This window comes from Pinus tabuliformis, chromosome 1_1 (assembly GCF_031772625.1).
Source record: "Pinus tabuliformis cultivar Carrire ecotype Pingquan chromosome 1_1, CPIR1, whole genome shotgun sequence".
NCBI classification, from domain to species: domain Eukaryota; kingdom Viridiplantae; phylum Streptophyta; class Pinopsida; order Pinales; family Pinaceae; genus Pinus; species Pinus tabuliformis.
In genome coordinates, this window is record NC_142297.1 from 476,002,218 (window position 1) to 476,026,281 (window position 24,064).

Consider the following 24,064-nt stretch of genomic DNA (forward strand, 5'->3'; position numbering starts at 1 on the left):
GTCCTCCTTGGTTCTTGGGTTTGCAGATCTTTTCCCACAAGACTAAGGCCCATTTTTTCCTTGTTTCTTCTTTTCCCCAAAGAAAATCTCATTGAATATTACGAAATTGCTACAAGACTCCAATGGGGGCTGGGAGGGTTGATAGCATAAAGATTGGGATAGCATGGAGAACTGCTTCAGTAAGAACCAGTCTACCAGCTAAATTTAAAGATCGGTTTGTCCATTTCCTGACCTTGTCTTGCATTTTAGTTACTAGAGGATCCAATATACTCTTGTGACAGGGTTTAGATGTGAGAGGAACTCCCAAATACTTAGAGGGAAGGGATTCTCTTTGAAAGCCTAAGATTTTGGAGACATTTTTCTGTATGGCAATATGTGTGTTAAAGAAAAAGACTTTTGATTTAGAAAGGTTTACTTCCATACTTGTGGCCTTTGTGAAGTCATTCAAGATTTGTTTATAAGCAAGCGCTTCTTTAACTGTGGGAATTCCCTATAACATGGTGTCATCTACAAATTGTTGATGAGTCAGAACTTGCCCATTCTTTTAAAGTTGGAGTCCTTGAATTTTTCCCATAACTCTTGCATGCTTGATGAACCACCCCAACCCTTCCATCATGAGGATGAAGAGAAAAGGAGAAAGCGGATCTCCCTGTCTAAGACCTCTAGAAGGGAGAAAAAGTTTAGAAGGAGAGCCATTCACTAAAATTGAAAAGCTGGACGTAGTCACAAGGGCCATGACCCATCTGACCCAATTATGATTAAAACCGAATGTAGTGAGCACTTTTTTGATGTAAAGCCAGTCTACTTTGTCATAAGATTTGTCTATGTCCAGTTGCATGATCATGCCCACTCTCTTGTTGCACGTTAACAAGTGAACCACCTCGTGAGCTTGAATGATTTTGTCTAGAATCTGTCTTCCTTCTACATACCCAGTTTGTTCCCCGGAGATGAGCGTGGGCAGCAGGGGTTTAAGTCTGTTAGCCACAACCTTGGAAATTATCTTGTAGACCACAATGCATAAGGCAATGGACCTGTATCTTTCAGGAGTTTGAGCATTTTCCTGTTTTGGAATAAGGGCAATGAAGGAGGTATTGAGAGCTTTCCAAATGATCTTGTTCCACCTGGAGTCTTCGACAATCTCCACAATATCCCTTTTAACAATATTCCAGCAGGCTTTGAAGAAATCCACATTAAATCCGTCCGGACCTAGTGCCTTGCCGTTTTGCATTTCCTTAAGGACCTCACTGATCTCCTTTTCAGTTACCGGTCTGTTGAGATTACAGTTATCCTCTCTATATACCAGTTTAGGTATATGTTCAATTAAGTTCTTAATGAAAGGTTCTCTTCCTGAAATGTTTTCCTTGGCAATGTCCCAAAAATGCTTTACTAACACTGCATCTATCTCCTCGTGGGATTGAAGAATTTGGCCATTCTCGTCCTTGATCGAAGAGATTCTATTGTGAGTTCTGTTTTCCATGGTAGATATGTGAAAATATTTAGTGTTTCATTCTCCTTCTTTTAGCCATAGAACCCTAGATTTTTGTTTCCAAAAAATTTCTTCTTGATTACACAGCCTTTCCCATTCTTGGTGATATTTCTCCGCTTGTTCATTTTTGTCTTTATCAAATCCGTTCTTGATCAGAGCTTGGTTGAGTTCTAGGATTTTGAGTTCTACAATTTTTTTGCTTGTGAAAATATTACCAAATTCCTTCTGGTTCCATTCCTTTAGCTTCTGCTTAATGTGTTTTAATCTCTTATGTAGCTGAAACATGGATGATCCCTGAATCTGAAGATCTTCGGCCCACCATTTTTCAATGTTGCTAACAAAGTCCGGGTGTGAAAGCCAAATGTTTTCAAACCTAAACGGTTTGTTTCTTGGGGTCTCAATGCCCTTGATCTCCATTTGAATTGGCCATTGATCTGAGCCTCCAAAAGGAAGGATATCTGTTGTTATTTCCTTGTCTAGAAGCATGAGCTCTTCAAAGATCATGAATCTGTCAAGCTTGGAAGCTACCTAAGAATCCCCTCCCCTTTTGTTGTTCCATGTGTAAAGACCATTATTTGTCTCAATATCCACCAGCTTCATGTTTTCTGAAAAACCTTAGAAAGCTGAGGAATCTTTGTTTAGTACTCTTGTGCCCCCTTTTTTCTCTGAGAGAGATCTAATCATGTTGAAATCTCCTCCTATAACCCACGGTAGCCCTGCAAATCTGTTTTGAAGGTCCAATAAGGACTCAATAAACTTGATTTTGTCATCTAATCTTTGTGGGCCATAGACATTCGTTACTAGATAAGTATCCCTATCTCCTACAGGCTGTATGACAACTGATAAATAATTCCTTGATTCTTTTGCATCAATGATACCTATTTTTGGGGGATTCCATAAGATGAGGATACCCGCTGCTGTATTTTCTGCTTTGACTTCTATAAACTCATATCTGCTGAGCCACTTGGTATGGATTTGTCTTATTTTTTGCACAGAGCCTTTCGTTTCTTGGACAAAAATCATATCCGGAGCTACCTGTTTCATTATATTATTGAGAATTCTCTCTTTTCTTTTACTACCTAGACCTCTAATGTTCCAAGTTGTAAACTTCATAATTACATATTGGTAAAGGAGTAACTGGTAGGTCTTTCATCTTACCTGAGTCTATCATAAGCTTTCCACATTCCATTAATAGCTCGTTCTGCTTTTTCCTGCCCCTTTTTTTCCCCGGGTTTCTTAGAGCTAATCCTAGAGTTGATTTTACCAGTTTCACTCCCTACTTCCCCTGTCTTTCACTGTTGTGATCTTCTGCCAAGCCTTTTGTCTGAGATTTCCATAAGAATAGCTGCTTTATTCGATTGCATTCTTCTTGTGGTAGAGATTCTAGTCCATTTGTTGTTCCCTTACTCAAGAACCCTTCTAGGTCTAGGTTTTCTCTATCGAAAATCTCTTGTAACTCATTGTCTTCCATTTCCATCTCGCTCTGGGTCATTTCCTGATCCATATCCATCTCTGGTTCATTCATCATGATCTCTTTCTGTTTTCCTTTTACCTGTTTCTGAACTTGTACTTCTTCCTTTTCCTGTTTATCATCTTCATCCTCCATAACTTGATTTTCAACTGTTGTGTCTTCCTCCTCTTCAAGAACCTGGAACTGATTTGGCCTCATTTTTCCGTCTCCACTTTGGTGCTGTTTCGGCCCTTTTTTGTCGTTTTTACCTTTGTGAGCTACTTTGTGAAAGCCATCTGTTTCTTTTAATGTATTAGGTTTGCCTTTTTGTTCTACCTTACTGAGAGGACAGTCTCTCAAAAGGTGTCCATGTTCATGACATTTTCAACATCTAAATAGAATATGCTCGTAGTCAACCGTCTACACCCATTCCTCATGATGAAGCTCTGGCATGACCTCTTCCAGAAGAGCTCCAGATATGTCCATTTCTACACAAATCCTAGCAAAGGAGGTATATTTTCCTTTTCTTGTGGCTTTAGAAGATTTAACATATCTCCCTAATTTATTTCCTATGGCTGTTAGTGATTCTATTTGCCAATAATCCAGAGGTAGCAAATAGAGTCTTACCCAAACCGGGACTGAGGTAAAGGTTTCCCGCTCTAGCATGAAGTTCATCATCCATGACCGGATGTAGAGCCCTGCTGCTGCATAGAAGTAGGGCCCACCTTCAAACACTCTGTCTTTGTCCTCAATGTTTGTGAACACCACAGTGAAAAAACCTTTGGATCCTAAATGAAGATCAATGTTTCCTTTAGGCTTCCAGTGGTATCTGATCCATGATTGTAAAGCCTTTTCGGTGGGCCATAGTCCCATGAATTTGCATATGATTGCATAAATTTGCATGTTCTCCCTGTGGGCCTGCAGCTTTGGGTTATTTAAGATTACTCTGGGAGTGACTTCAGCTTTGGACTTACATGGTCACTTTTGTTTCCTATCTTTTGTACCGTGTTTTTTGTCATTTTCCTATTTGTCTTTTGTGCCAACATTTGCCTTCTCCTTGTTTCTTTTTGTTTCCTCTTCCCTGTTTTTTCCTCCATCCATTATTTTACTTCTGCCTGATTCTGGAGGGGCCTTACTCTTGTTAACCACTACCTCGCTGTAGGAGGGAGTGGAGCTCCCTCCTCTGCCCCCATCCATGGTGGAAATCCTGCGCAGAAACCCTCAGCCTTACTCTTCCGCTCTTCCTCTCTTCCCACTTCCTCACTCTGTAGTGTTTAAAAATTTCACTTTTAATAAGGCTATGGTCGATGATAGTGAAACCTTACTCCAAGGTTTTTTTTACAATTTTATTCTTCACTGTATTGTTATCTATTGTGTGGATATGATATGTTTAAATTAATGAGTATCTTATATTTTCAAATATGTTGAATTAAATAATTTTATATATGTGTATCTATTTATATATTTGTTTATTGTGTTTGATTGGATATAAATAGCTACCACAACATATTAGAAAATTAAAAAGAGAAAACTAATTTAATAATGACTATGAAAAATATATCAACAAACCCAATACTTGAAGTAACTTGAAATAAAATCAAAAGAAATCTCATGATTGTAAATCATTTTTGGGTTCGAGGGTTGTTAATTTATAAGATATGAATAAAAAATAATAGAAGAACCACGTAGAAGGTAAATTTACTTGAAGTTATATTTTCATTCTTAGATTAATATAACGTATTAATTTATAAATGTCTACAATATTAAAAAAAAAAATATTGATGTAAAAATGAATCATAATATAGTTGATCATTTATTGGTTTTATCGCATACAGATAATTATTGTTGCATAGTACGTAATTTAAAAAGAATTAAATTGAATTTTTTTTCACCATAAAAAACATGCTAAAAAATCCAAAATAATTGACATAACTTTAAATCAAATCATAGCAATTTCATGTTTATATGGTACCCTAAGGTACCATAATAATTTTCAATTTAGAGATATAAATTTGTAAGATATGAAGATAAACAAATAGAAGGAATAATAAGATATTAGGGAAAACTTTCATCAACTTGTGTGTCAGGGGTCATGACAACAAGGGGTCGCCACATCGTGGTAGGTACTAAGAAAAATAGTGAATTGATCTAATATTGACTAACAAAATACATTTCTAGAAACCCAATACTTAGAAATATCTTTAAATTAAATAAAAATAATATTCTAATTGTGACACTTATCCCATTTAAATTTTGGTGAGTGGGGGAATTGTAAGTATATAAGATATGAATGTATAAAATGATCATGAAGAGAGTTAGGATAAAATTTTATAAGTTATGCTTTCATTATTGTATTAATTCATTGTAGCAATTTATAAATGGTTATAGTAAATCCATAATATTGATATAAAAATGAATTTTAATATAGAGATTCATTACTAGGGATATAATTGTATAAGATGTGAAAAAACCAATTCAAGGATCGAGAATTTTTTTAGAGTAAACTTTCATGAAGTTGTGTGTACATTTTTGTATTTATATGATGAAACAATTTATAGATATTTATAGCAAATACATAGTATTCATGTAATAATAAATTATACTTTAGAGAGATTTAAATATGTCCTATGATATACTCATTGTAGCTTAGAGCATGTTTAGTTCAATTTTCTTTGATCAAAGAAGATAGATTGATTTGGTTTTCTTTTTGTTGTGACTAGAACCCTATATCACATACTTCACATAATACTTCATAACACGGCCATCACCAAGTGTGTTGCCTTCTTGGGGCTAAGATGGATTAATATGTTGCGTAGTAATTAAGTTTAGGTTAATATTAGATGCTTGACATTGATTCTATATAATTTATTATACATTTATTATACTTGTTATATTATGTTTATTTTCTTAATATGAATTTCATATAGTATTTATGATATTATTTTTATTCTTTTAACATATCTGGTTGACATGTGATATTTTGACATTACGACATCGATATGATTATGGATTATTGAAAACCTTCAACCAAATAACATATATGGATGTGGTGTTCCCAATTTTCCAATTTCTTTGTATAACTTGTAAAATAATGGTCATCTAAATGAGTGTTTTCGCTAACAATTGAATTCATACATGAATTAGCTCAAAAACTCAGAAAAAGAAACTATATTTTCATTAATATTACATAATGAAGTGTGTAAGATATATGTTACATTCTACTAGGAGCGCTCAACTTTATCACTCAAACTTAAAAAAAAAAAAAAATTGTCTCTTTATTTGAATTTAATCGATATTGTAGTACCTACACTAATTGTTGATCATCTAAAATATCTATCTCTTCATATGCTTGTTTCCTTAGTTTTAGGAGTTTTTTTCCTACTATACTATTCCACTTTGTAGCAATCTAGATACTCTCGTATATTATTATTCACACGTTATTCATCATCTCTACTTTATGTTGTTTTATGTTAATATTTTTTTCGCATGCTTACACCTCTTGAGCTATCTCTAGACATATAAGTCTGTGAATTTCCCTCTTTCATATTTTTAGCATGCATTTCTTTGTGGTAAACTTTAAACTATATAATACTTCTTCAATATGATTTTGAAGAAACATATCCAGAAACATATACAATATAATATTTCTTCTTGACTTTAGTAAATTATTTCTTTTATATTTTATGTCATTTTTCATTTTGATAGTGTATATTGTTTATTGTCATCTTCTGTTTTTTATTTTTTATTTTGGATATTATTACATTTCTTTAATATCAACATTGTAGATACAAATGCATACACATAAATATATAATATTGTTATTTTAAATGACAAATAAATAAATATATATATATATATATATATATATATATATATATATATATATATATATATCAATTTATATATTGATTTTAAAATTATTATAATAAATTAATTATTTTAATATATGAAAATTACTTTAGATTTTAGTTATTTAAAATATAGGTACCAATATTAAAATACGACCTTTGTTCTAAGAAAGAGACAGTGGGATAAGGTTCTTAAAATTCATGTAATTGTATACCTTTAACACAGTGAGTGGAATCACAATTAAATCTAATCTTCTCTTACATTATTTTAGTTTATTTAATTTCTAACATCAAAAGGGAAAAAAAATTGACACATATTTAAATGCTCAACAAAAATCGCCCAATTTCATAATTAAAATAAAATTATGCAACACTTTTATAGTTACATTGAATAAGATTGGTTTTTTAAAGTTAGCTTATATAATTTTTAACAAACATGGATGATAATTTATTCAGATATATTTCCTATGGATGATAATTCTCAGTTATATATTTCTCATGATTTCTCAGTTATATAATTTTTAACAAACATGGATGATAATGCTCAATTATATATTTCTCATGATTTCTTCCCCTTCCACGTAGATTTGTCTCAATCTACATTCAGTGGGACTTGATTCCCTTGTCGCTGTCGCATCGTTCTAAGCGTTATTGCTTGTGTGGCGCTTAAACATTAAGGTTTACATGTATCTTGTTGTTAGGGTATAGTAAATGGACAAGTGGGCAAATGTTTCAATGTTCCATGATAATTTGTATGCTCCAAAAACAATATAGTAAATACCCCAATCCCAAACAATATACCTTTTTCTTATAAAATAGATATACTCACATCGATGGTTATCAGTGGCTCATATAATCAAATCCAAATTTCTATTAGTGTATATAATCAAATACAATTATACATCCAAATTTCTATTAATGTAGATATACCCTCTTACCACCTTGGGTTTAATTTAATTCCTACAAACCACCGCCATTCATAAAGGCATAACCCAAGGCATACTCATTCATGAACCTACCTTCTCCACTCTTTTTTGTTTCCGACTATAATAATTTGATGCCAATCGACCAAGGATAAGGAAGAGGAACCACATAGGATTAATAAAGAGAACCCCATAAAGCCACCACTCACATGCAAAGAAAGGAGCTGCGTCCAACTGTGAAGAGCCATGCGTGAAGAATAGTTTGGTGTCATCTTGCTATCCGTCAAAGCACTCAAGGGTCGGGTCATGATAGGAGATTCAAGAACCAGCCATTACGGGAAAATGAATGATAGAACTTTGTTATTTGTTAGTAAAAAGAAAGATACTTTCATCATGTGATTTCATCAAGGAGGTTTCTCATGAATGGGATGGGATGTGTATAATTTGATCATCATCATAGCCGGTTAATATTAACTATTCAATATGTACAATCTCTACTTACTTAGTTTTGAACTTATGACTTTAAAGGAAAAACAACATATCCTTGACCATGAGATAGAAAGACATTTAAATTTTATAGTTCTTGCTTGAATGAGATAAAATAGGGATATGAATATATTCGTGCACAATGATAATAACAATCAACACTACAAGAATGAAGAATGTTACGCACAAGGTTTGATGAGAGGCATGTGAGGGTGGTGGTTATAAATGAATGTTAAGATTTCTGTAATCATGGAGGATATGGTGTCTTTGGATGACAGTAACAAAGTTGTAGTAGTGAGGAAGCGTTGTGTTAGTTGTTGAATTTCTTTTGTAAAAAGTCAGAATCTATACAAATATGGTGTTTATTTTTTCAGTTATGTTTATTAAGGATTGGTAAGTAGAGGAATTGCAGTCATACATTATTGTGTGTTATATAATGAATGGTAGTGATAAGAGAATTATTGGTTATGTTACTAGTTGTATGAGAACTTATAAGTATATCTGCATTGGTGGCTTGCTTGTTGTGTTCAAGGTAAGGATCAGATGGCTCGGGGCATCCATGTTGAGATGGATATAATGCTCAGTGTGTCACAACTAAATAGAGGATGAAAATAACTAGATTACATCATTTAGAGTGTGTCCATGGCACAAGGTTTTGTCTCTGTGATGAATAAGTTAGTTTAACTTAACTAAGACATTTGGTAGTGCATCCTTGTACCTAGGAACATAAGTTGCACTGGACACTGAACCCTGCTTGAGCATGAGGGTAGTTGATGCATGTTCACATGGAAGAGTTGAGTTAAGCCATTAAAATGAGAACCTATTGTATTTCCCTAAAGTTGGAGTTTGTTCACTTGTATAAGGAGTTGTTAACACTTGGAGAGGCCTATGTATCAGTTGAATGCTTTATGATTGGGCCATATGTTCATTGTGGAATTTAGGTAATGTTATGGGATCACAAACCCATATACAATTTGTTATTTTTGTTAAAATGATGTAAGACTCAAGGGATAAGTGTTAGCATAGAGTGGGTGCATATGTTACACTTACTAGCTCTTGGAATTTCTTATGGAATTAGTTGCACATTCAAGGGGGCTTCATCAAAGATATAAATGAACCATGTACGTAAATGACATCCAACTCCACCAATGGTTGCATCATTTAGGGATATGACGTCAACTAGGGCACATATGGGGTCAGATGAATATGTAATGTATAAATATATATGTAATATGGTTAGCCTTTGAATAAATAATTTTAGATATATGGTATCATGTTAATAAGAATTATAAAGGGAACCCCAACTGCTTGTTTTTATATAGAAAACTTTATATTATATGTTCATGGATGTATTCATAAGGTGAAGGTCATTGTTTTATTATCCCTAGTTTCTAGCACGATTTCATCAATATCACTTGACTAATAGATTACAAATTACCATAAAAAATATCCAAAGCACACATGTTGAGTGTGAGACTATTCCAATTTTTAAATATTTGAATCTCAACATGGATAAATATGTATCGCATTATGATTCTCATGTCATAGATATAAATGATGTCTATATTCTTGTTGGATATCCTTAGATGGAATCAAGTGGTAAAATGAATCTTATTGTGCAAAATAAGTTTATAAAACTTTGGTATAAGGAAAAAAATCGCATTACAGGATATGTATCTTAGTAAACAAGAAGGACCCAAGAGCCCACATGAAGAATCTATAGAGGTACATGAATAAAAACTTAGAAAGAAAAAGCTAAACAAATAAATGAATCAAAATAACACCATGTCAAAGAGTCTAAGAAAGAATAACAAAGATATAAGGTTGATGTTTATTTCCACCAACATCACTTGGATGAACAATAATCATCAGGCTAAGGGCGTGAGCATTAGCAAAATCTTTATCGACCAACATGACACCATGAAGCAAACCAATTTAAAAAATGAAAAGAGATATTAGAGTACCACAACAAGGTGAAATCAAGTTCTAGATCAAGGTGTCAAGGAATTAGTTGGACCCCATGTTCACATTTAAATTAGATGGATGGATTCTCATGTTTTGCACTATCTAGCTACATTACTTATCCAACAAGATTTTATGGTTTCTTCCCATGTTTCAAGGATTAAAGATGTGAAGGTGGATTGAAGGTAGTATACCTATTGGTTAATAAGGTTACCTAAGGAAGTATCCAATGGTAATAATAATAATTAGGTGCCTATGTATTTCAATGTAATGAGGTTATTCCTAGTGAAAAAGGACCATATAGTATTGTGAAAGCAACGAATATAAAAAGGCTTACTAGAAAGTTACACAGAGTAGATAGTTTCATCGTTAGAATTTTCTTGGGAGGTTATGTAGAATTATAAAAATATTAGAAGAAATGCAGTATAGTTTTTTCCTTCCTTAAAGAATATATGATAGTGATACCTTACTCCAAGGGTTTTTTTTACAATTTTATTCTTCATTGTATTGTTATCTATATATGTGTATTTTATATATGTGTATCTATTTATATATTTGTTTATTGTTTTTTATTGCATATAAATAACTACCACAACATATTAGAAAATTAAGAACAGAAAATTGATTTAATAATGACTATGAAAAATATATCAACAAACCCAATACTTGAAGTAACTTGACATAAAATCAAGGCAATCTCATGATTGTAAATCATTTTCGAATTCGAGGGTTGTTAATTTATAAGATATGAATAAAAAATAATAGAAGAACCACATAGAAGGTAAATTTCCTTGAAATTATATTTTCATTCTTAGATTAATATAATGTATCAATTTATAAATGTCTACAATAAAAAATAAATAAATAAATTATTGATGTAAAAATGAATCATAATATAGTTAATCATTTATTGGTTTTATCGCATATATTTAATAATTGTTGCATAGTAGGTAAATTAAAAAGGATTAAATTGATTTGATATTCACCATAAAAGACATACTAACAAATCCAAAATAATTGACATAACTTTAAATCAAGTAATAGCAATCTTATGTTTATAAGGTACCCTAATAATTTTCAATTTAGGGATGTAAATTTGTAAGAGATGAAGGTAAACCAACAGAAGTAATAATAAGATATTAGGGAAAACTGTCATCAACTTGTGTGTCAGGGGTTGCCACATCATGGTAGGTACTAAGAAAAATAGTGAATTGATTTAATATTGACTAACGAAATACATTTCTAGAAACCCAATACTTAGAATTATCTTTAAATTAAATAAAAATAATATTCTAATTGTGACACTAATCACATTTCACTTTTGATGGGTGGGGAGTTGTAAATATATAAGATATGAATATATAGAAGGATCATGAAGAGGGTTGGGATAAAATTTTATAAGTTATGCTTTCATTGTTGTATTAATTCAATGTAGCAATTTACAAATGGTTATAGTAAATCCATAATATTGATATAAAAATGAATTTTAATATAGATATTCATTACAAGGGATATAATTGTATAAGAGGTGAGAAAAACCAATTCAAGGACCAAGGATAAGGAAGAGGAACCACATAGGATTAATAAAGAGAACCCCATAAAGCCACCACTCACATACAAAGAAAGGAGTTGCATCCAAGTGTGAAGAGTTTTGCATGAAGAATAGCTTGGGGTGATCTTGCTATCTGTAAAAGCACTAAAGGGTCATGATAGGAGATTCAAGAACCAGCCATTATGGGAAAATGAATGATAGAACATTGTTATTTGTTAGTAAAAAGGGAGATATTTCATCATGTGATTTCATCACGTGGGTTTCTCATGAATGGGATGGGATGTGTATAATTTTATCTCATCATAGCAGGTTAATACTAATTAGTCAATATGTACAATCTCTACTTAGTTAGTTTTGGACTTATGACTTTCAAGGAGAAACAACATATTCTTGACCATGAGATAGAAAGACATTTAAGTTTTATAGTTCTTGCTTGAATGAGATAAAATAGGGATATGAATATATTCGTGCACAATGATAATACCAATCATGAATGGGATGGGATGTGTATAATTTGATCTCATCATAGGCAGTTAATACTGATTAGTCAATATGTACAATCTCTACTTAGTTAGTTTTGAACTTATGACTTTCAAGGAGAAACAACATATTCTCGACCATGCAATAGAAAGACATTTAAGTTTTATAGTTCTTGCTTGAATGAGATAAAATAGGGATATGAATATATTCGTGCATAATGATAATAACAATCAACATTACACCGGAATGAAGAATGGCATGCACAAAGTATGAGAGACATGTGAGGGTGGGTGGTTATAAATGAATGTTAAGATTTCTCTAATCATGGAGGATATGGTGTCATTGGATGATAGTAACAAAGTTGTAGTAGTGAAGAAGTGGCGTTGGGTTAGTTGTTGAATTTTTATTGTAAAAGTTAGAATCTATACAAATATGGTGTTTATTTTTTCAGTTATTTCTATCAAGGATTGGTAACTAGAGGACTTGAAGTGATATATTATTGTGTGTTATACAATGAATCGTAGCGTTAAGAGATTTATTGGTTATGGTACTAGTTGTATGAGAACTATAAGTTTATTTGCATTGATGGCCTACTTGGTGTGTTCACGATAAGGATCAGATGTGTCATGGTATCCATGTTGACATGGATATAATGCTTAGTGTGTCACAACTAAATAGAGGATGAAAATAACTATATTGCATCATTTAGAGTGTGTCCATGGAACAAGATTTCATCTCTATGATGAATAAGTGATTTTAACTTAACTAAGGCATTTGGTAGTGCATCCTTGTACCTGGGAACATAAGTTGCACTAGTCACTGAACCCTGCTTGAGCATGAGGGTAGTTGATGCATGTTCACATGCAAGAGTTGAGTTAAGCCATTAAAATGAGAACCTATTGTATTTCCCTAAAGTTTGAGTTTGTTCACTTGTATAAGGAATTGTTAACACTTGTAGGAGAGACCTATGTAACAGTTGAATGCTTTATGATTGGGCCATATGTTCATTGTGGAATTTAGGTGATGTTATGGGATCAAAAACCCATATACAATTTGTTATTTTTGTTAAAATGATGTAAGACTCAAGGGATGAGTGTTAGCGTAGAGGAATTTTTATGGTAGAAAATATTTCAAAGAGCGGAGAGGCATTTAGGGTTTGAGTCGGAGTTTGAAGCTGGTGACTATGGCAGGTCATGGAGGAGGGAGTTCTTCTCCCTCCTACAATCACGTAGCAGTAAACAGAAACAAGGAATCTGATTTGCATCACTTCAAGGAACCAACAGAGGGGATCACTGAGGACACTAACTCAGGAAAAATCAAATCTCACGAACAAAGAGAAAATCATGAGAAAGATAGTAGGAAGAAGAGGAAAGAGGGCAGCAGTCAGAAGGCTGCACCTTTGAGGGCGACAGGGGGCTGCAAGCCCAAGTCGACCGTCACTCCCCAAGTCATTTTAAGTGCTCTAGCACTATAGGTGCACAGAGATCACATGGTGGAACACGTGATCATATGCAAATTTATGGGGACTTGTCCGACGAAGAAGGCCTTACATGCATGGATAAGGTACAACTGGAAACCAAAAGGAGAAATAAACCTTCACCTCGAATCCAAGGGTTTCTTCATGATGGTGTTCATGAGCTTAGAAGATAAAGAAAAAGTGTTCGAGGGAGGACCCTATCTTTACGCTACTGTAGGACTATACATGCGACCATGGGCGATGAACTTTGTCCCAGAACGAGAAACGTTAAGTTCAATACCGATATGGATAAGACTTTACTCCCTTCCTTTAGATTATTGGTTTCCGGAGTCTCTAAAGGCTATTGAAAATAAACTAGGGCATTTTATAAAGATATCAGATGTGACATTAAGAGGCAAATACACTTCCTTCGCCCGGCTCTATGTGGAAATGGACTTATCTAGGGCACTCCCAGATGAGATCATTTTAGAAGTCTATGATGAGGAATGGGTGCACGCAGTGGACTATGAGCATGTCCCATTTAGGTTCCGCAAGTGCCATGAACATGGCTACCTATACAAAGACTGCACATTAAACAAACCAGAAAGTGATAAAAAAACCACCACAAGCAAAGACCCCGACGGTTTCACTAAGGTGGGGGGTAAGGGGAAGGGAGGAAAGAGGAACCAAAAGAAAGCCAATGCGGAAGGACAACAGAGCCATAATAGTTTCAAAATCTTAGAAGAAAAAATGGGAAACAACAGGGAAAGCTAGAAATCGGAGACCAATGGGAAGGATAGGGATACCAGCATGGAGTACATAACAAAGAACATCCAGCAACAGGAGGATCTACCGAGCATGGTGGATCTCAGTAGGGACCATGAGATGACCCCAAGTGAGGTGGGAATGGAGGATCAAGAACTACAGGAGATTCTTGATAAGGAAAAATTGGATCTAGAAAAGTTTCTAGAGTAGGGTATTACCAAAGGAGTTGACTCCCTACCAAAAGAGGAGTTTGATAGGGTGCAACAACTCTTCATATGGAGATCCCAATCGAAAAGCTCTGGAGTCAAAAGAAACCATGAAATTCAAGAAAATAGAGGGATGAAGACAATGGAGGAAACACCGGGGCACTCTTCCAAGGACCCAGGTAGGAAAAGACATAATGAGCTGCTAATAGAATGTGGAAAACTCATTATCAACTCAGGTAAGATGAAAGATCTAACCAATTACTCTTTTAAAAATCATTCTTAATGAAGTTTAAAACCTGGAATATTAGTGGCCTAGGAAGTAAAATGAAACAAAGAAATCTCAGCGGTAGAATAAAAGAAGGAAAACCAGACATGTTTTTCATTCAGGAAACAAATTGCTCGATGGATTAAATCAGAGAAATACATAGAAAATGGTTGAGCAGGTATAAGTATCTAGAGGTTAAGGCAGATAAATTGGCAGGAGGGATTCTTATGCTCTGGGATCCCCAAAAACTCGGAATCCTAGATGCGGAAGTGTCCAGGAGCTATCTTTCGCTGGTAATACAACCTGTGGGTGATAAGGAGAGTTACATGATTACAAATGTCTATGGTCCTCAAAAACTAGAAGACAAACTCAAGTTTCTCACTTCCCTTGAGGAACTAAGAGAGAGATATCCCAATATTCCCTGGATTCTAGTAGGGGATTTCAATATGATCAAATCTCTTACAGAGAAAAAAGGGGGCACCAGAACACTAGGCAGAGACTCCATTTCCTTCCAGAACTTCATAAATAACATGAGATTAGTGGATGCTGAAACAATAAATGACACCTTAATGTGGAATAAAAAGAGAGTAGGAGCTTCTCAAGTTGCCTCTAAACTAGACAGATTCATGATCTCAGAGGACCTATTTCTCACAAGCCCTGACATGTCAGTTTAATCCTTCCTTTTGGAGGCTCAGACCACTGGCCAGTCCAGCTTGAAGCCACTTTTATGGGCACATCGAGGAACAAACCTTTCAAGTTTGAAAATGTCTGGCTTTCTCACCCTGACTTCACCAACAATATTGATAAATGGTGGATGGAAGAGTTTCCCCTTCAAGGCACCAAAATGTTCATGTTACAACAAAGACTCAAACACATTAAAATCAAACTCAAAGATTGGAACAAAAAATAGTTTGGTAACATTTTTGAAGCCAAAAAAGAAGTTGAACAGAAACTTCAGAGGATTAATCAACTTATGACCATAGATGCCTTTAATGAGGAAAGGAAATCTCAAGAAGATGTTCTTCAGAATGAATGGGATGACAGATGCAGACAAGAGGATATTTTCTAGAGATAGAAATCAAGAGTACAGTGGATTAAAGAAGGAGAAAGAAACGCAACGTTTTTTCACAAGTCAACTTTGAGTCACAAGTCACACAATAGAATTCTAAAACTCAAATATTCTCAAGGGAAAGAGCTCATCACCTATAAATAAATGGAATATGTCCTAGTAGAACACTTCATTAGCATTGTAAAGGAGCCTCTCTTAGATAGGTCACAGTTCATTAGTAAATTCACAAGGTACATTCCCAAGCTTTTCACAAGGGAAGACAATCATAATCTGAATAGTCCAGTTTCTGAAGATGAGGTCAATGAAGTTATCAACGAGATTCAAAATGGGAAAGCTCCTGGCCAGGATGGTTTCAATGTGGAATTTTTCAAAGCATGCTGGAAAACAGTTAAACAAGACATCCTTGAGGTGGTGGAAGACTCAAGAAGATCCAAATCGGTCCTAAAGGCTCTCAATGCCTCTTTCATAGCTTTGATTCCAAAGCAGGAGCAAGCCCTCACACCGGATAGATTGAGACCCATAGCTTTATGTAATGTGGTGTACAAGATAATCTCAAAAGTGATTGCTAATAGACTCAAGCCCCTTCTTCCAGATCTCATCTCAAAGGAGAAAATTGGTTATGTGGAAGGCAGACAGATTCTCAACAATATCATACAAGCTCATGAGATGATACACTCTCTGAAAAGAAACAAGTAAGTTGGAATGATCATACAGCTTGACCTAGTGAAAGCTTATGACAAGCTAAGCTAGTCTTACATCAAGGTAGTGTTGAAAGCTTATGGTTTTGACCACAATTGGATCATATGGGTTATGGCCCTTGCATCCACAGCCAGTTTCTCAATCTTGCTTAATGGCTCTCCCTCAAGAACCTCCATGCCCTCTAGGGGACTAAGGCAGGGAGATCTGCTCTCCCCCTTCCTCTTTGTGCTCATGATGGAAGGGCTAGACAAAGCGATAAAAATGGCAAGTGCTAAGGGAAGAATCAAAGGTTTGAAACTCACCACAGATGGAGTGACCTCAACTCACCAACAATTTGTGGACGACACTATGCTGCAGGGCATTCTCACAGTCAAGGAAGCCAAATCTTTTAAAAAAATCTGAATGACTTTGCTATGGCCGCTGGTATAGAGGTAAGCATTGAAACATAGAAAGTTTTCTTTTTAAAATTGACATTGCTATTCAGAGAAATATTACTAGAATTCTAGGGTTCCAAAGGGATCAGTTACCCTCTAAGTACCTGGGAATGCCCCTTACAGACAAACCTCTAAGCAGGGGAGTGTGGGAGTCAGTCATTAACAAGCTTTAGGATAAGGTCAGGAAATGGACATGCAGATCTTTAAATTTAGAAGGGTGCCTTGTGATCACAAAAGCTATCCTGTAGGCCATACCCATTTTCATAATGTCTGCTCTTCTTGTTCCTAAAGGAGTTTCACAACAGATCAGAAACATTCAAAGAGATTTTCTTTGGGGCAAAGGGGAAGAGAAAAAAAAGTGGGATTTGGTAGCTTGGGACAAGCTATGCAAACCTAAGGCCCATGGTGGATTGGGGCTTCATGACCCCGAAACCCTCAACAGAGTTTCAGGTGCAAAGCTTTGGTGGAGGTGGCTCAAGGAGTCGGCAACCCCATGGGCCAAGCTTTGGAAACAGAAATATGCAAGAAATTGGCAGGAAAGGGATCACATTTGAATGTCTGGGCTTATCAATGGCTCCCACATATGGAATCTTTCTTGGGAAAATAGAGGTATTGTCTAGTAGCATAGTTTCTGGGAGATCCGAGATGGGAACCTAGCAAGATTCTGGGAGGACAACTAGCAGCAAGAACCAAACCTGTTTAGGGAAGAACTAACTAATCTCAAGAATGATACCGACAATAAAGGCTTATGCATGGTAAGTGATTTTTGGGAGTAGGTAAGAAATAATGGCAAATGGAGAATATAGAAGGATCTAGGCTACATGGATGAGAGACCTTTGAAAGCTTAGGCAAACTCTCTTGCTATAGACTTGGAACAAATGAAAATTTTGGTTTTATCCTCACCTGACCAATTGAGATGGGGAAGAAACACATAAGGTAACTTTAACCTAAAAGAAGCCAAAAAATTAGCTCTAGGGTTCGATTATCAAAACCCTGATAAGGGATGGAAGAACCTCTGGCAGTGCCCACATTGGATGAAGATAAAGTTGTTCATGTGGTTAGTTCAACAAAAGAAATTATAACTTGGGAAAATCTTCTTAAGAAAGGTTTTGTTGGCCCCTCCAAATGTTATCTGTGTGGTATACAAGAGGAGACTATGGAACACTTTCTCAACCTTTTCCCCTTCACCTCAACATTGTGGGATTGCATGGCCTCGGTCTTTAGGCAAGTTGACAGGGATGGCCTCATTATTACTAACACTTTGAGGAATTGGAGAAGGAACTTCTTAGGCAATGAGATCGTCAACAATGCTTGGACTTTGGTTCCAAGATTCTTAATTTGGGACGTTTGGAAAGAACGCAATGGGATTTTGAAGGGAAAAACTGGCTCAACCCAAAACACTATTGCACAAACATTATGACAACTCAAAGGAACTGTTGGTGCCATGTTAGGGAGACCTCCTAAGAACCAGACTCTGCCCCAAGACACCCGTATATTGCTGCAACTGGGTCTCCATTGACTAGTTCCCCAGAGCATACACAAGGATGTGAGACAGATAAACGTTGGTAAAGGCTTTTGGCAACCTCCTCCTCATGGTTTCTTGAAAATTAAAATAGATGGAGCCTCTAAAGGAAACCCAGGGATGGCTGGTTTTGGCGGGCTCATCAAAGATGAGTAGGGGTGCATAAAGGAAATCTTTCATAGTCATCTGGGAACTGCCACAAATAACATGGTGGAGCTCATGGCCTTAGAGAAGTGCTTGGAAATACTAATTGAGTCAAATACTCATAATTTCATCATTGAAGCATACTCGGAATTGGTTATTAATGCGACCAAGAAGATCTGCAATGGAAAAGTATCAAAACATCGGTGACTTTTGTAGGTCTTTCAGCGTATTGATTCCCACCTTCAAACCCTAAGAATGGCCAACTTTGTTCATGTTCGAAGAAAAGCCAATATGCTAGTTGATCGTCTGGGAAATGGAGTGTTCTGCAAAGAAATTTACAACAGGCATGCATGGGACTCTACACCCTCTGGGAAATTGCGTGAGGATTGTCAAAGACAGGTGGACAAAGACATGGAAAACTTCCAAACTATTAGAACTGAACAAGAAGGAAGACTAGAGGAAGCAGGAGAAAGTGGAAGTGGAAGTCTTTTTTAACCGTTAATTTTCAAAAAGAAGAAAAGGAAAAATGGGGGAAGACAAATGTTTTCCACAGGGGAGAGGCTCTTGGTAAACAGTAGGTCTCTTCGTTGGTCGCCAGCCATGGATCTTGACAGCCTACACAATCTAATGGACATCGGGTGGAAAATCAATCAAAGGATAACCAACAAGGTGGACCCGATGCTCTTTAGTCTAATGATTCATAATCCTCAGTGGGTCCAAAAAGGAAGTTATAGACCGTGCAAGTTTCAGCTCTGATATCTGGGAGGACTGTCAGATCAATCATCGGGTTCTACAAGTAATCGGAGCTTAAGTTTCAAAACGGACCCAAACTTTTATAAACTAATGGCTCACATTCATTTCAGGTCCATGAACCAGATAAAAGGGGCGCAATTTGTCGAGGCGAGAGTGTTTGTGATCGTCGAATCACACGAAATCTTAGATGGTTTCGGGTGTGTTTTGGGTTATGGATTTGGTTACCCTTCATAGGGTTAGCCCTTGTTCATCCTTGCTTTGTAAATCCATGTAACATATGTAATCTTTCTAGCAATTAATAGAAGGCTCCACTCTTATTTGACCAAAAAAAAAGTGTTAGCGTAGATTGGGTGCATATGTTGCAATTACCAGCTCTTGGAATTTCCTATGGAATTAGTTGCACATTCAAGGGGGGTTCATCAAAGATATAAATGAACTATGTATGTAAATGGCATTCAACTCCACCAATGGTTGCATCATTTAGGGATATGACATCAATTGGGGCACATATGGGGTTAGATGAATATGTAATGTATAAATATATATGTAATATGGTTAGCCAAATTGAAAAGAAGACAAATATGAAATGTGAAAATAAGTATATATAAAAATCATATCTTCATTATTAGATGTATAGGTATAGGTACATAGGTATATAGGTATACCTATATAACTAATAATTACTATATGGTTTATGTATATGACTATTCACACATTGCATATTCAACCCATTTCGCATTAGGTTGACCATATTACATATATATTTACACATGATGTGTTCATTTAACTCAATATATGGCCTCGTTTGGGGTCATATAATATACATTTAACCCCATATATGCTTCCCTTTGGGCCATATCAATTAGTTACCCATGTATTCTGACGAATGGTTGTTCCTTTATATGGGTTTCTATAGATTGGTGACATATACAAAAACACAATATGTGGTTTAACCAAAAGATAGATTTGTCGATGAGGATCATCTTCAATTTCTACAAGAGCATGTCTTGCAAAGAACTATAAGAGGATAAATACTTGACCTAATAGAGATTGAGACACGTACTTGTTATAGGGGGGTACCTATATTAATGTGTGATACTTGATCATATGAGAAGGATGTGAATCTTATTGTATTGGTCATGTTGTGAGCCATATTTTTTTATATACATCAATAATTTGGTTTTTTTTAGTTTGGAGAGGCTATTAGATATTTTTGAATATAAGAGATTATATCGAACTAATTGGATACTATATTTTTTAGTGGTTTATATTTTCTCTCAATAAGTTATTTAATTTGATAAATGTTAAAGTAAATCTTGATATATTTATATGCAACATTGGTAATAAAAATCCCTAAGGGTTAGCTCAATTGGCCAAGTTCCCATTGCTGAAGTACCTCGGCATTGCGAGGTCACAGGGTCAATTTTCCTTTATGCCCTCAGAGTAGGTTTATCTTCCTAGATTTTCCAAGAAAAAAACAATAAAACAAAACAAAACATTTGTAATAAAATATTTAACATAATTTTTGTGTATGAACATAATGTCTCTCTCATCTAGTTATTAATGTACAGATATAATCTTTAACTTTATTGTCATTAAACACACTAAATAAAAATCATATTCTTCATTAAGTTTAAGTTACAACTTGATGTGAATTGTCTTCTGATTTTGAATTTTTATGTCTTTTCAATGCCTTTTGAATATCATTCTTATTTATGAATTCATTAATTTAAAGAGGAGAAGTATGTTTATAGATTATTTTGGTTTTTTATAATCCATATAACTTTTTCAAAAATATAAATTTTCATTATCTTATTATAAAAATTGGTGTTTTGTGGTTAAGTGGTAAAGTGTAAAATTGGTTAATCAAAATCAAGTGTCATATAGTAATTTCAAATTTTTTAAAAGAGTGTATATTAACATAACATATCATTTTTTTTCTCAAAATTTAGTAGGTATATTTTTTTATGAAATTATCTTTTTATAAATACAAATGGGTAAAATATGGAACTTTAAGAGTTTGGGTATGCATTAGCTATTGATTAAATATGGAGTGGCTAAAGGTCCATAAATCAATGAAGCTAAAGGCCCATTATGTTAGTGTCCAAATAGGTGAACGAGAGCTTAATTTATGATTCAATTATTCTTATCCTAGAGGGATTGGATTATTGAAATGTGCGCTAATACCAGGTACTATAGGTGATAAAGATTATTTTTCATGATGGCCTCCAAATCTTGGACTTTTAGAGATGACACCACATATTACCGTGGCTCTACAAAGTCAATTACCTTTTCTAGATTACCTAGTGTTTAGCCTCATTGTGTAGCTAATATAAAAGAAAGAGATATGTTAGGAAACCTCCCCAACCTCCTGCCATTTTCCCTCATAGTTATTTTCACAAGCATGATGAAACTTAACCTCTTTAACTAGTCAATAGAGGAAGCATGAATCAATTGAAGCCATGGAGCATGTCATAATAAAAATGCTAATAGAATGTTGAATTTTAATGGAAAAGAGAGGTCATGTAGGGGAGGTTAGGTGAAATATATTATACACTTAGTAACAAGGGAAGTGCATCAATGTTTCTTCATTTTATCTAGTTTATGCAAAAGGAATGTGGGTGGCTAGTTAGTGAATAGGAATTAAAGGCCTCACCTTTTCCTTCTTAAATTAATATGATTAATGTAGGGTGTGGAGAAGCCCCCATGTGACATTGTTATGAAACCAGCTCAAGAAAAGATAGATCAACGCCTTAGAATTCAGCCTCTTCGAGGGGGAAACCTCCTTTACATTACATAAATGAACAATTCTTGGATGATACAAATGACAAAACCTCCTTTCTATATATAGGAGTCTAAGGAGTCACAATATAATCCAGCCGACCTAACAATAATAATATAAAGCCACAAAAATAACAATAGAGGGATTCTATGGGGCACAGAAATAACAACATGGGGGTAATAGGGGCACAACAATATAAATAAGGGGTATAACTACAATAGTAATGGGGTAATCACTAGTATTATAGGGACCCAACATGCCCCTCTCCTTCAAAAAAGTGTTTTCCTCAACGCTTGAGTAGTTCTGGATACTTCTGCATAAAATTCTCATCCTCCCATGTGGAATCTTCAGCGGATAAGTTCTTCCACTTGATAAGATACTCTGAAATTGATCGATTTCGTAGCTGTCAAGTTCTTGTTTCTGTGACTGCTTCCGGTTCCAATATAATTTTTCCTTCCTCGTCAAGTTTGGCAATATTGTTTGAACTGGGAGCTTGTCGCCTATAACCTTCTTTAAACATGAAACATGGAAAACTGGGTGCAATCGAGAAGCTGCAGGAAGCTCCAATTTGTATGCCATAGTACCAATCTTTTGCAACACCTTGTACGGACCATAATACTTTGGTGATAATTTATTATCCTTCTTAGCTTGCTTTAGGGACATTTGCTTATATGGTTGTAGCTGTAGGAATACCCAATCACCTACATCAAAACTTCTTTCACTGCGATGTTGATCTGCCTGTTGTTTCATTCTATTTTGTGCCAACACAAGGTTATCCTTTAAGAGTTGGAGGACTTGTTGTTGATGTTCGATGTGATGTTCCACTGCCTGAACCTTAGAATTTTCTCTTAAATATGATGTGATGGATGGTGGTTGATACCCATAAAGTGCCATAAATGGGGTCATTTTTGTTGCTGTATGGAAGGAAGTGTTATACCACCATTCAGCCAGAGGCAACCATTTGACCCATTGTGTCTGTTTATCAGATACAAAGCAACGAAGATATCCTTCCAAACATTTGTTTACTATCTCAGTTTTCCCATCAGATTGAGGATGATAAGATGAGCTATGAGCTAACTGAGTACCAAGACAAGAAAATAATTCTGTCCAAAAATTTCCAGTGAAAATGGGATCTCTGTCACTTACAATAATCTTTGGGTTTCCATGTAGCTTTTGAATTGTTTCCATAAATGCAGTAGAAACTGTACTGGCTTTAAATGGATGTGATAATGCACAAAAGTGTGCATACTTGGTAAGTCTGTCAACTACCACCATGATGACACTCTTTCCCTCAGACTTGGGTAAACCTGTGATAAAATCCATTGAAACCTCCTCCCAACGTTGGCTTGGAATGGATAAAGGTTGTAATAGACCCGGTGTCTTAATTGTTTCAACTTTATTTTGTTGGCAAACCAAACATTCCGCCACAAACTTTTGAATATCTGATTTAAGGCCATCCCAAAAAAATTCCTTCTTAACCCTGTGGTAAGTTTTTAAAAATCCTGAGTGCCCTCCTAAGGGAGAAGTGTGCAATTCCATAAGAATCTTTTGTTTTAGCTGGGAATTCTTACAGAGGTATAAGCGATCTTTGTACCATAATGAATCATTTTGCCAGCTAAATGTATCAGACGTACTGGAATCTTGTTGTAGCTTTCGAATAAGTGCCCACACTTCTTCGTCATTCTTCCATTCCTCCCTTGCTTCGTTTATCCAATCTGGTTGGATAATAGAAATGGCACACAACAATGCTTCCACATCCTCATCCTTTCTTGAGAGTGCATC